Consider the following 15,573-nt stretch of genomic DNA (forward strand, 5'->3'; position numbering starts at 1 on the left):
AATAAGAGAAATCATACGATTTCCTACCTGGCGAAATCGAATTCAAATTTTTATAACTGTGCCTTCTACAACTTGCAAAGCAAACAGCCTAATGAATTACTCGGCAAGGGAATCTAAAATATGCACTCCTTCTGCCGTTCATCATGGTCAAAATTCGTAGTGAATTCAGTTTCTGGTACTCCAAAAAGAGTAAAGAAATAAAACATATTGACGGTATTAGATTTTTGTTTCGAAACAGGGCAGCAGTAAGCCGCTTATACGTATTTCGACATCCCTAGGTCTCATCAGAGTGGTATATGCCACTGCTCTGCTATTATGTCTACTTTTTCATTATGGATAATCCCACAATGAACTGAACAACCTTAACTATTTTTAGTTCCTCATACAGGTTTTTACAATTAGCTATTATATTTTGTAAGATGCCTGAGTTCCGTGTGTATAATTACAAGAAAAACAAAATAATAATTATATTATTTTAGCAAGTTATTCGCCTGTATCAAAAACAAAATTTTTACAAGATTTTTGACCCTGTCCGCATTGACAAAAATGACCCACTGTACAGTACATCCCACTGATAATGTCTGTGATGCTATAAAAATATCTCGCATGTCATTTAACTGCCTAATAAACTAATGAAATAAAATTCTACGTAATTTATGATATGTTTAATGCCACCGTAGGTCATTAAATCCATTTTCATAATGGAGCTTTATATAAACAACATTAAATGGACCTATATTGAATTAACTAGCCAACAAAGGGGTACATTAAATGAAAAATTTTATGTCAATTCAGCGGAGAATTAATTATTTTTCATCTAGGTCAGCTACGAAAATAGAATCCGGCTCTATTTGCATAGGGTATCTACAAAGTCTACAGGTGTGTAAAAATGTCAAATGGTTTAACTAGACGTGAAATAATTTTTTTTGCAAAAACTTAGGCATATTTAAGTATTGTGGTATGGTATTATATATATATACAATAGCACTAAAGGCCTTAGAGGCCCATGGCTTAAAAAGTTTGTTCTTACTTCATTTTCGCTTTCCTTTATGTACTGAGATCTTCTCTGGCTCGATATGTGATTTTTCTCCATTCCTTCTTATTATTCATTTTTCTTTTCTGGCCTTCTAGTCCAATTTCTTCCATATCTTTTTCTACCTCCTGATTCCATCTATTTTTTGGCCTTCCTTTTCTCTTTTTTTAAGTTATAGTGTAGTTCAGTACCCTTTTTGGAGTCCTCGTGTTCGGCATATTTTCTAGGTGACCTCGCCATCTTAGTCTCTGTGCCTTTATGACTCCTATTATGTTAGGTTGATTATATAATTTCTTTAACTCATCATTTGATCTTATTATCCATAAACCGTCCCTTATTATTCCTCCATATATCTTCCTCAGGATTTTCCTTTCCCATATCTCCAGTCAATTTTGTTCATTTTTTGTCATTGTCCATGTCTCACTGCAGTACGTTACTATTGGTTGTATAGTTGTTTTGTATAACTGTATTTTTGCCTTTCTTGATAAAAACTTTCTTTTCGACATTCCACTAAGAGCATGTACACTTCTATTGCCTGCCATTATTCTAGCTTGTATTTCTTCTTTAATGTTAGGTTTGCGTGATATTATTGTACCTAGGTATGTAAATCTTTCTACCATTTCGAATTCGTATGATAATCTTTCTTCTACTTCTACTTTAAACTTTTGTTCATCCCTGAACTGATCATCTGTCCACTGCATACATTTTGTTTTAGTTTCATTTATGTAAAGTCCCATTTTCTTTGCTGCTTTTACTATTCTCTGTACTATCTCGTGTAGCTCTTTTTTTCCTCTTGCCAGCAACACTATATCATCCGCACATGCCAAAACTTGGTGTCTTTTATGATATAGGAGTCCTTCTCTATTGATTTTCGCTTCCTTCGTTTACTATAAATTTGTCCGATACATGATTGTTTACTTTGACTCTGTTTTCTGTATTCTCTAAAGTAAGATGTATCATGTTACGCAACTTTCTGCTAACTCCCAGTTCCTCAAGGGTCTCTTTTAATTCCTTCCTTTTTATTCTATCGTATGCTTGCTGGAAGTCGATGATTAGCGCTATCGTTGGTAAGTTGTGTTCATAGCTTTCTGCTTGTAATTCTCTGATTATGAATACTTGGTCCGTTGTGCTTCTCCCTCGTCTAAATCCGCACTGATATTCGCCTATTATATTTTCAACTTCTTTTTCTAGCTTATCTGGCATGGTATTATACCTGACCTAAAAATTGCGCTAAAGGGTGTTCTAGATCTCAGGATTGGCACATCTAAAACACAAAATTTCAACGGGATTACTTAAGAAAGCGCCTTACGAAAAACAACCAAGGACCCTTAAGCTAGCGGGGACACATGAGCGGAATCCAATTTAACCTACGTAATATTTTTTCACCCATTTTTCACTAATTTATTACCACCCTAATAATTTTTCACCACCAAACCCCCCTTAATGGGAGCGATTCTGCTGGCTTAAGATTCAAGCTAGCAGAATTCAAAAAAGAAACTTTTTGTTGATGGCATATTTTTTCACCCATTTTTCACTAATTTATTACCACCCTAATAATTTTTCACCACCAAACCACCCTTAATGGGAGCGATTCTGCTGGCTTAAGGTTCAAGCTAGCAGAATAATAAAATAAAAAATCTTTTTGTTAATGGCATATTTTTTCACCAATTTTTCACTAATTTATTACCACCCTAATAATTTTTCACCACCAAACCAACCTTAAGGGGAGCGATTCTGCTGGCTTAAGGTTCAAGCTAGCAGAATTCAAAAAAAAAACTTTTTGTTGATGGCTTATTTTTTCACCAATTTTTCACTAATTTATTACCACCCTAATAATTTTTCACCACCAAACCCCCCTTAATGGGAGCGATTCTGCTGGCTTAAGGTTCAAGCTAGCAGAATTCAAAAAAAAAACTTTTTGTTGATGACATATTTTTTCACCCATTTTTCACTAATTTATTACCACCCTAATAATTTTTCACCACCAAACCACCCTTAATGGGAGCGATTCTGCTGGCTTAAGGTTTAAGCTAGCAGAATTCAAAAAAAAAACTTTTTGTTGATGGCATATTTTTTCACCAATTTTTCACTAATTTATTACCACCCTAATAATTTTTCACCACCAAACCCCCCTTAATGGGAGCGATTCTGCTGGCTTAAGGTTCAAGCTAGCAGAATTCAAAAAAAAAACTTTTTGTTGATGACATATAGTTTCACCCATTTTTCACTAATTTATTACCACCCTAATAATTTTTCACCACCAAACCACCCTTAATGGGAGCGGTTCTTCTGGCTTAAGGTTCAAGATGGCAGAATTAAAAAAAAAAAATTTTTGTTGATGGCATATTTTTCACCCATTTTTCACTAATTTATTACCACTCTAATATTGTTTCACCATTAAACCACCCTTAAGGGGAGCCATTCTGCTGGCTTGCGGTTCTGCTGGCTTGCGGTTCAAGCCAGCAGAATTAAAAAACATATTTATAATATACCACAGTGTTTTGCTAGGTTTTTACGAATTTATTACCATTCTAGTAATTTTTCACCCCTTAACTACCCCTTGTGAAAAGTCAATAATTGTGTTAGATTAAAATTTAAGGAGAAATTTTTTTTCAAATTTACTGTCCACTACTTATAACTGAAATAAAAAAAGTGTTTTGTTAAGTTTATACTAAACTTTGACCATCCTGATAATTTTGCTCCCATAAACCTATTCGAAAACTTTCCTACTAGCTGAATATTTGAACCAGCAAAATAAGAAAAAAACGTATTTTTGAAATACCTCAGTATTCTGCTAAGTTTTTACTAATTTATTACCACCCTAGTAATTTATACACCTAAACTACCCCTTGTGATAAGTCAATAATTCTGTTAGGTTAAAATTTAACGTGAAAAAAATCTTTTTTTACAATTTCACTATCCTCTACTTATAACTGATATAAAAAAGTATTTTTACCCTGATAAGTTTCCATCTCTAAACCAATCTTATTTTTAAACATTCCTGCTAGCTTAATATTCGAGCCAGCGTAATTAAAAAAAATTATTTATGATATACCACAGTATTTTGCTGTTTTTACGAATTTATTACCAACTTAGTAATTTTTTATCCCTCGACTAACCCTTAGTGGAAGTCAATAGTTCTGCTATGTTTAAATTAAAGGTGAAAAAGTTTTGTTTTATAATTTTACTAAATACTATTTATAAGTAAAATAAGAAACTCTCTGGTTAGTTTTTACTAAATGTTAACGAACTTCACCAATTCCACCATCTACACATTTACGCTGGTTGAATGCAAAGCAAATCTTTTCGTAAATATGAGATACTACAGTATTTTGCTAGATTTGTACTAATACATTACCATCCTAGCAATTTTTCACCCTTCAACTACCCTCTATGAGGAGTCAATAATTCTACTACCTTAAAATTTAAGGTTATAAAAAATCTATTTTTATAATTTTACTGTATTCTACTTGTAACTGATAATATAAATTACTTGCTTGGTTTTTACTAAATTTGATCCACCCTTATAATTTTTGACCCCCTAAGCTTCAGATAATGGGAAACATTCAACAAGATACACATTGACGCTAGGTGAATAAAAAATCTTTTTGAAAACACAAGAGTGCTCTGCTAGAATTTTACTATATTTTTACCAGCCTAGTCATGTTTTTCTCAACTACCCTAATTGAAAAACATTTTCAAATGTTATTCTATACTAACTAATATTTATTTTTTCAATGTTTAAATATTAAAAATATGAAAACACTTTATTCCAAAGACTATAAATTTTACCCGTTTTAAAAAATTGACTCTGATTCGAGTCGTATTACATGGCTAAGCGAAATCGAATCGTTAGTCCTTTTTATGAATATAAAATAACTGAAATCAAGTTGAGTTTTAGTAAATACAATGGAATTTTTATATTTCACAGAATAAATTACCAGGTAAGAAATATTCAAATTGAAATAATTTTATTACGTCTATTACATTATTTATCTGATTGTACAGGAGGGTCGTCGGGATCGTGCGCACCTATTGCACCCTATTGTTAAAAGATTTGCATTCATTAGGTAGATGAAAATTTGAAAAATAATTTAGGTATTTAATATTTTAATAATATTTAAATAAGAAGAGTATTAACGATTGGTCAAAACATAATTTTAAGATTAGGTGTATAACATAAAGAATTTATATTGCAAAACATTTTAAGTACGTATATTCAAATGAGACCGAAATTACCGGTTGGTCAGAACAGCTGATATAGATTATTTGCGTAGTAAAATAAATTTATATTAGCAGCATTTTAAAAATTTAAAGATATTTGTATTTTAATTCTTTGTCGATTTTTCATTCATTGTCAGTTGAATATAGGTAAAAATTAAAGGTTATTACAAAAAAATATTAACTTATTTATTTTGTTTATGAAAATGTTTGAAAGAATCGCCCACGGAGAGATCTGGTTTCTCGGCACAATCCACACACTCATAAATTGGGTTTTTTCTTATTTTTAGGATAGGACATACTCTGCATCTTTTCGTTTTCGTTTCGCGTTTGTCCGATTTATTAGCAATTATTTATAGGTAAATGTTCGCGTGCGATATTCCGTCTTTCTTTGCTTTTTTATAAATTAATTTACGAATTAATTCTAACCTTGATATCGTCTTTTATGTCTTTTATTTAGTATTTTGTTTAAAACTAAGTCTTACTTTCCACGGTACCATCGATTCATCTAGCGATAATTATTTTACTGGATAACGCAGAGCAGTCATTTTATTATTCAAAAGTCTATAACTGTTCTTATTCTATAAAACTGATCTTCAGGAATAACATTCGGTCCCATTGGATTATGGATGAAGATTAAGCACCTTAAAATTATAAGAAAAAGATCTCTTCCGATGTTCTGCAAAAAAGATTTTAAGCTGAATAGTGGATCTGTTTTCCAATAACCCTCCAATCTTGAAATCCGTATGTGTCAGTGTGGAAGATAATTCCCATAAATACTAGAAATTCAAATAAGGAAAGTAGTTTACATCTTTAAATGCTAGAATTTACACAAACACCAACTTCACCAACTTTTTTATATGCTAAACATTGCAATATTGTTGTTTTGTACACCACCTATTTTTTAACAAAATTTTACAACTTAAAAAGGGATCATTCTCGTGAGTTGGCTGTATATCATATAGTTAAAAAACTCGAACATTGAAGTAAAACACTGTTGTGATTGGTATATTTAATTAAATTTTAAAAATCCTAAAGGATTAAGTTCAAAACGTTTTCGGACTTATCAGTCCAGTGAAATTTGTAGTACTTTTAGTAAGTAATTAATAAGTAATAGGTAAGTAGTAATTTTTAATTAAATATACCAATTATTACAACAGAAGTGTTTTTCACACACACACACACACACACTCGCACACACACACCGTGTAAATGTATTCAAGTATTTTTGAAAAAACAAATTTATTTAATTTTTGTTAAAGGGGTAGTAAGGGGTGAAAAATTACTAAAGTTGTAATAAATTCGTAAAAACCTAGCAGAACACTGTGGTAGATCATAAATATTTTTTTTAATTCTGCTAGCTTAAACCTTAAGCCAGCAGAATCGCTCCCATTAAGGGTGGTTTGATGGTGAAAAATTATTAGGGTGGTAATAAATTAGTGAAAAATTGGTGAAAAAATATGCCATCAACAAAAAGTTTTTTTTTTGAATTCTGCTAGCTTGAACCTTAAGCCAGCAGAATCGCTCCCATTAAGGGGGGTTTGGTGGTGAAAAATTATTAGGGTGGTAATAAATTAGTGAAAAATTGGTGAAAAAATATGCCATCAACAAAAAGTTTTTTTTTTGAATTCTGCTAGCTTGAACCTTAAGCCAGCAGAATCGCTCCCATTAAGGGGGGTTTGGTGGTGAAAAATTATTAGGGTGGTAATAAATTAGTGAAAAATTGGTGAAAAAATATGCCATCAACAAAAAGTTTTTTTTTTGAATTCTGCTAGCTTGAACCTTAAGCCAGCAGAATCGCTCCCCTTAAGGTTGGTTTGGTGGTGAAAAATTATTAGGGTGGTAATAAATTAGTGAAAAATTGGTGAAAAAATATTACGTAGGTTAAATTGGATTCCGCTCATGTGTCCCCGCTAGCTTAAGGGACCTAAACAACCACTTTTTAGACAAAAAAGTCGAAAAAATAATTTTAATATTCAAAAATTGGTAAAAAAATCGTTTTTTGATCTTAGTTTTCGATTAAAAGTGGTTGATTGTCTTGCAAGGGCATTTTTCTAAGAATCGCGTTGGAATTTTTTGGTTAAGATGTACCAAAGAAGCTAAGAACTTTTTTTGAAAATATGCATTTTTTAGCCTTCTAATCTGTACTAGTACCTTAAGTATTGTAATCTGGTTATAGACTAGGCGGGATCTGTAGAAATTCAGACCATAATGGACATTTTCCATAGGAAGCTATTTTTTTGCTGGAATCCCTTCAGGATGTGCCCAATATCAATAATCACGATATGCGCCAGTCGCAAACCCTGTGCTAAATTTTTTATTTAACAAAATCTGAAAACAATTGAAAATTTCTCATTTTTTTGCTCCTATTTTCGTTTATAATTCGGAAAATATTGATCCTAGGGAAAAATTATAACAAGTTAAAAGTTTCCTTATTCAATTTTACACAATATTTCGTTAGCTAGAAATTGAAATTTAATGTTTGTTGTCGAAAAAATAGCAATAATCGGAAAAAAAAGTACAAAAAAATGAAGTTAATCCTTTAAATGTTTTCGACTTTCTAAACTTGACTTACAAGCTCCATATTCCGCCTAGAAAAACTTTTTAATATGTTTAAAACGTGTGCTAAATTTTGTTAAGATTGGTTGGATAGGTTTTGCATAATAATTTTGCAATCCAGCCTACTTAAAAAAAAATCGCAAATTTTCAAATTTATAGTAGGCCCTAAATAAGGCTCTCAGATAGTTGCAAATTTTTTTACATATAAAGGAAGGCTCAACCTTTCAAACTCCTTTTGTAAAATTCAAATCGGTTTACCAAGAGAGCCTAGAAGTTTAAGTTTTAAACATTTTTTCTCTTGTCTTGTCAAGTACTTTTTTTGTTGTGTGATCTGTCCAGGGAATTTTAAGTAGTCTTCTAAATACTCACATTTTAAAGGCCTCCAATCGGTTCATCACATTAGCCTTTATGGTCCAGGTTTCTACACCATATAGCAGTATGGAGTAAATGTAACATTTTACAAAGCGATATCGAAGCGTTAAGTTAAGGCTGCTGTTGCTTAGCAAGGTTCTCATATTAGTAAATGCTGTTCTGGCTTGCTCAATCCTGCTACGTATCTCTATGTCTGAATCTAGATCTTCAGTTATCCAACTACCGAGAGATCTGAACTTGGGGACCTTTTGGATGTTCTTATTGTTTACTCTTATATTTAGTTGCATATTTCGTGTTCTGCTAACTACCATTACCTTCGTCTTGTCTATATTAATCTTCAAGCCCAGTCGTTCTCCTTCAGTGTTTATTCTATCTATTAGTCGTTGTAGCGCTTCTTGGCTATCAGCTATTATGACTGTATCAGGGGCATAGCGAAGATTACTAATAGTCTGTCCGTTGATTATTTTAATTCCATCATCCAACATCCTCTAAATTCGCGGTTTATATTGTCATATGCGCTTTCGAAGTCTATGAAGAGAAGATGATGTGTGTCGATGTTGTATTCACTAGTTTTTTCGGTAACCTGTCGTAGAAAGAATATCTGGTCTATTGTTGATAGATTTTTTTGCTGTTTTTCTTCCTCATTAATTTGAACTTGCTACAATATTTAAGAATTATTATTTGAAGTAAAATCATAAATTTAAATTTATTATTCAACGCTGATGTGAAAACGATTACAACTAATTTGCGGGTCTCTATTCTAAGAAATATAAATTAGTCTTAAAGATTAAGATTAACCTATAATTTTAGAAACAGGTAGTTTTTTAATACGTCTATGCACAGGAAGCACAAATTCCCAACGCAGGTATATATTACGTAGAAAAACTCAGGGCCGAGTCGATTTAAATAAGCAAAACAGGCAATGTCATATGTCACTACCAATTATATCGAATTAAAACCATAAATATAAAACCGATCCTTTTCAGATAACTAGGTATTAGTTTCGCAATCGAAATCCATCACTAGATCGATTTCATTTCGGAAATTTGGGTCAGGAACAGAATATTGAACTCGCGAATAGAATTACCTCTCATCGCAGGAAATTGACTGTAATTCCTTTGTTTCTTTTATGCTGCCACCAGGATTTGCATGCGAAATTATAGTTGCATTCCCACGGATGCCAATTTGAAGCCTAATTTAGAAAATAAGTTAAAGACCCGTCATAGTTAACGCTGAAAGTTTGATTATAATAATTTTCCATCGCGTGGCGCCTTCAATCTAACTACGTGTTTGAACGAATGTTTTTGTTATAATTGTTGAGTGTAATCTGTTTGTATAAGGATGTTTTTAGTCTATTTGAATATGTGTCATCTTATTTAATAAACTAAAGTACAAAAAAGAAGATAACTATGTACAGAGTGACAAGAAATCGGATTTTACAAAAATCTTTAAATTATAAGGAGGATAAAACAGAATAGAAAAATTTAAAGCAGAAGATATATTAACACACAAACAAAGCTAGTGCCAGCTAGTATGTAGTATGTTAATAAATAAGATGTTCTCGCTAATCTCGCAAATACACTAATCTGGAAATCCATATTGACACAGTTTTTATGGTACACGATTACAAATGTCTTAATATAAGAAGGTTCAAAGAAGAAAAATGATAAATATTGTCTCAACACAGCGTTATTGCAGTAGTTGCTTCACTGTAGGAGTCCATATATTTGGTGATTGTGCTCCATCTCTCTCTCCCTCCCGTTTTCTCTGGAATGTTGAGTTAGCATTCTTTATAATAAGTTTACAATTTCTTGTGCATAACTTAATATTACGACCACGAGGGTCCGTACGAGATTTATAACTCTTCTACCAATCTAAATATATCATCGAATTTCCTGCACACCCAATAAACGATACCCACACTAAACAGTTTAAATTTCGTAGACTTGGTCATACTAAGAATATTGAAAAAGATACTTCCAACATACCGCGTCTTATATTTAGCAACGAAATCAATTTTGTATGACTTGCGAGTCAAATTTCATATCCATTCATTACTTTGTAACTCTGTATGTACAAAGTACCCGTCTAAACATCTCTCGGCAAATAATAAATAACATCCAGTTGATTTACAACTTTGTAGATATATACTTTTAAGTACTTACACCTCATTCAAATTCGACGTGCAGTAAAAGTAAACAAAACCAGGCTATGCTACGTAAGACTCCATAGGCGTGCGGTTTTGCTTTCATATTTCCTATTTCTTATCAAATTAATAAAACAGTATGTACAATTAAAGATTTGTTTACTATGAACAATGAAGATAAAATATGCAATGTTAGTATTATTTTCAAGGAAATTCAAAATTAGCTTCACTACTGTAAAATAAAAAGAAACTTATGGTTTGACAAAAATAATAAAGCAGTAATTGCAACGTTGTTTTGACACTTAAACGATCGAAATCGAAACATCAAATACACTTATTTTTTAAAGAAAATTGTGTGTTAGTTCGCATCAAAAGTAGTAACTTATTATTATGTTTTCAGTTTTTATTTGAAAAACAATAAAACTCACGTGATCCAGATTACAAATGTTACCAGAAATTGAAATCTCATTTTACATAAATTTCGTAAATTTGAATACAGATATACCTTAACTTAAAATGTTTTCATAAACGAAAATTTTGTGTTAAAAAAAAATAAGGTATTGCACTTGGAGAAGTGCCGCCAGAAGTAAAAACTTCTTAAATTGCGTTGAAATTATGAGTATCAATATCTAAGAGCTTCCGGTTTAAACATGGCTGCCAGTCATGAACTGAGCTCTTAATCGCACCCCATTCGTTTTTAAGGAAAACGAAGTTTTTTAAGTTTTACGAAAACCGTATGCCAAATTTTGATTTATTGACTAAGAAGGCTTCTGGCTGAGTACAAAATAAACAACTGATCAAATCCTATCACGCGATATAGAAAATGAAAGGGAAGGATATAACGAATATATTAAGATAGAAAATCAATTACATATCTTAATAGATTCGTTATATCGTCCCTTTTCATTTGCTATGTCGCATGTTAGGATTCGATCAGTTGTTTATTTTGAACTCAGCCAGAGGCATTCCTTAAGTCAATAAATCAAAATTTTTCTATAGTAAATTTATTTTCATTCATAGTGCCCTATGATATCTCGTACGTTACTATACGTTCTATATAATCAAGATCCTGTGTAGTGCCATTTTGGTAGTCGCCATGTTTTTTTCGCCTTAATATATTCGTTATATATTCCCCGTTTAATAAATATCGACAACCGAGTTAAAGAAAGCGGATATTCAAGATTTTTCTGACCTTTGCATAGGTTTTTGCTTTGAAATTTCGTTTTCCTTAAACCAATCCCTCGTAACATTCATACTGTTGACGGTTTATTTATACTTACTGCAGCTCTATCTTATATTTAGTGTAGAAATGTTTAGAAAGGTTTTCGAAGCCCCGCCCAGACGTCAAACTCGGGACTCGAAAAACAAAACGAACTGTTTGAAAACACGCCAGTCTTTAGTAAAGTTTGTGAAAAGTTGCTATTTTGTTTTATTGGACACGAGTTTGTGTTTTGTTTTTATTTTGTCCGTTTGGTGGGAAACCGCCATTAGATATTACATTTAATTTTAAAACAATTTTTACATATTTAATTTAATTTTATTAATTCAATGCATTACAATAACGAATTCGCATATTATATTGTTGGAAAACCTCATTCTAACATTTATTAATTTAATTTTATCTTTGTTATTCTTCTGATCATAAAATATAAATGATAACATTTATTATAAATATAAATGAATAAATTCAAGCACTATAATTCCCTGACGCACGCCCTGGTTACAATATTATCACTAGAACGACAGTGGTCCAACTAAGTTATAGCAATTCTTCCGCGTACAAGGACTACTAAATGATATGGTATGTTGTAAATACTTGAGTTTCGTATACAATGTCTATTTATATAGTTTATGAGGTGGATATTATGTACGTTTATACATTGTAAATCGTGATTTGGGAGTGCTCCTCGTAATATTCATAATGTTGATAACGTGTATTGGTTTGTTTACTATTACTGCATCTTTAAGTTAAATTTGGTGTACGTACTTTTTTCGTTTTCCATTGAAGTGTAGCTAATTTCAGATGCAAATAAGGACGTAGATATACAAGGAAGTTTGTATTAGTTTTATTATTTTGAAATTCCTTGTAGCAGCTTCTATCAAATACGTCGATTAGAATAAACTTATACTTCATTTCAGGGTTTAAGTATTTCTTGCCTGTTCAGGCCTAAAACTTCGCTCCCCTTTTCATAAGCACAAAGCTTCTTCTTCCTTTCGTTTGTAATAATTTGTTTAGTTAGTTTCTTTTCATTTATTCTGTTTATATGTTGTTTTTATTTTATTTTATTATTTGTTTTGTTATTGATCATTGATAAAGTAGATATTTAGTTCTTGTCTTGTGTATTTAAGACTTATAATACCTTTCACTCTACTGAGATATCTCTTTTTGTCAGCTTTGATTCCAGAGTTACCTTTTCGCGTCAATACACAGCTTTCACATCCACATCCACTGGTTTCTTATGGCTTTTTTCTATAAAGTTTTATCATTGTATGGTTTCGGGTCTTGTTCCTGAATATTCTGTGAATTTTTCGGCATATGCCTAGTCTTGCCATAAATATTGATACAAGGTATTTAACTAAAACAATCTAAACTACTGGTTTAATTTACCAAATTTTTACACAATTTATTAATGACTTAATAAACTACAAACTTCAAAAGAATTGCTCAAAATGTTCACCATCTGCCTTAGTACAGCACCGAAGTCTGTTAGACCATTCATCGATCACTGTACACGGATATCCTTATAATCTACAAGCCCATGGGAGATTTTTAATGGGTATAAAGCAATACTACAATAGGTTTTAACAACTTTAGAAACTATTTCGTCAATTCTTATTTACATGTGAGTCACAGATAAGATAAACTTACCACTCAAGGGGTAAATTTTCTTTGGCCAAACATTTTTGTACGGCATGTATAACTTAGGTAGATAATACAAAATTAATGACCTGTTTTCGGAAAACTTTTTCCCCATTTTCGGTAATTTGACGCAGTACCGCATTCATTCAATAAAGAAATATGGACACAGAAATCCCTCGTCAATGATTGGAATATTGGAATACTTTGCACCATACACAAAAAAAGAGATATCTTTGCATGCCCTGACCACAGAGGAAAAACGCTTCTAAATGTAACATAAACTATTTTCCACAGTAATATGTCACCGTACGGCATTATAAATATGCAGAAAGGATAGTAGGAAAATACCAGGCTAGTTTCAGAGGTGGTAAATTCATCAGATTGCAACCTTGAAACAAATTTTGGAAAAAACACTGGAATATGGCATTGCTACTCATCACATATTTATAGACTACAAAGCAGCCTACGACTCTGTGAATAGAAGAGAAATGTTCAAAGCAATGAAAGAGTTAGGAACACCAAATCAGTTGGTACATTTAACAAAACTAACTCTTGAAAAAGTTTAATGTAGAGTACGAATTCAGGAAGAAATGTCCAAATCTTTTAAAATAAATAACGGTCTGCGCTAGGGAGACCCTCTCTCCTGTATTCTGTTCAATCTGGCTCCGGAAAAAGTAATACGTATGTCCCAAATCACAACCACTGGTTCAATATATAATAAATCAGTACAAATCCTGGCCTATGCTGGTGATATCAATATTGTTGGGAAAACGGAAAACGCTGTACGAGAGGCGTATGTAGCATTAAAAGAATCAGCTACAAAAATGGGTTTAATAATAATCACCAACAAAACAGAACAATAAATATGAAAATTAGCACGCAACCAGATATCCTACGATCAGTGAACGAATTTGTATACCTGGGAGCGCTATACTGACCATGCCCTCTATAACTTACCGCAATTTGCAGTCGAGTGGATCAAGGTCTGGACTGACCAATGGTCACTACTTATAAATTCGAGTACATGATTGTCAAGCCACTGTTGAGTAGTTTTGACCCTATGCGTAGGTGCAGCGTTGAAATATCAATGGTCTATTTTGAAACCTAGTGAATTTTTGTTCTGTAAAGAGGATTTCTTTGTAATGCTCTTTAACGTACAACGACAATGGCATCTTGATTTTTTTTCCTATTTTGTTTCAATGCAACGGTAAGGCGTTGTCATGTTTATTTTTGAAAACTTCAAGTCCCAAGTCTTGATAATACGACTTATGATTCTTGACGCAATACGGTTCTCAGGCCATTTCCTGAGCCATGATTTTTTGTTTTGGGAAAGGATTTTTGGTTAATTCTTGACCTAACAGCATTAATAACCTGTGGCATACGAGCCACGGGAGGCCAGCTAAATCTTTTACAGACGCTTACTCCTCCCGTATCCAAAAACAACTAAACAGTACGAGACACAAAAACACGCGTACTATATGGAGCGCGACTCACGACAACTCGAACGCCAATTGGATTGGTTGCGGCGGTTTACGTTACGCTACTAAACTTAGTAATCTTACTAATCGATAAATTAAAAAAGCATCTTTCTGTCGAAAAATATAAAGTTCTTTAACATAAAAACTAAAAAGCATTATTCCTTTCAATATATTTCCGGTAGAAACATAGCTTTTTCTTTACCTGCGACCTCTGCTACTTCAGCGAAGTTGTTTTCTTGGGCAAACCGGATTGTGGAAGGGTAACGTAAAAGATTATTATTTGATAATCTGGACAAATTATTTTTTTTTTTTGTAATATGCCTGTATCTATTTTTAATAAGTTAAATTGTTAAAATAAACTATAAAATATAAACTAAACTATTTATCTGATGTTTCACCTTCCAGAGCAATAAGTTCATAACATAATTCTTGACTAACCGACCTCCCTCTATATTTAGTTTTATGTCTTAAGGCTGTATTACTAGATAATGCCTTTAAAAGCAAGTATTTGCATAGTAGGAAGGCATAATTATAGAAATAAAATTTGTATTCAAACTTGTTCATGTCTCACCGTTAGTAAAAGCTACTTTTATGCCTACTTTAAAAGTGATTCACCTTTTTTAAGACATACAAATAAAGATAGAGATTTTATTATCTGCTAAAATGTCCAGTTGGCAAGATTATATCTAATAGCCTTCCTTCCTGTCATTGTCCTACATAATTTACACAAATAGTTACAACTTTAACTTAAATGATGTATAATTTTCCGCAAAATCACATTTTTCATCTTCTGCAACGTCGACAACCAATTGTTGATCTGTTGATTGACTGAATCTCTCGTGGTATCTAAACCCTCGTTATGAATGATGCTTTGGCTTGAGATTCGTTGATTACAGAATAGAGT

The 15,573-nt window shown here is 32.1% G+C and overlaps 1 protein-coding gene across 1 annotated transcript in view; it reads left to right on the forward strand.

The window, feature by feature from the left end:
- LOC140437795 (plasminogen) overlaps nt 1-15,573 on the forward strand; it is a 105,347-nt gene that overhangs the window by 38,482 nt on the left and 51,292 nt on the right. The gene's annotated exons all lie outside the window — the stretch shown is intronic.

Source organism: Diabrotica undecimpunctata, chromosome 3 (assembly GCF_040954645.1).
Source record: "Diabrotica undecimpunctata isolate CICGRU chromosome 3, icDiaUnde3, whole genome shotgun sequence".
NCBI lineage: Eukaryota > Metazoa > Arthropoda > Insecta > Coleoptera > Chrysomelidae > Diabrotica > Diabrotica undecimpunctata.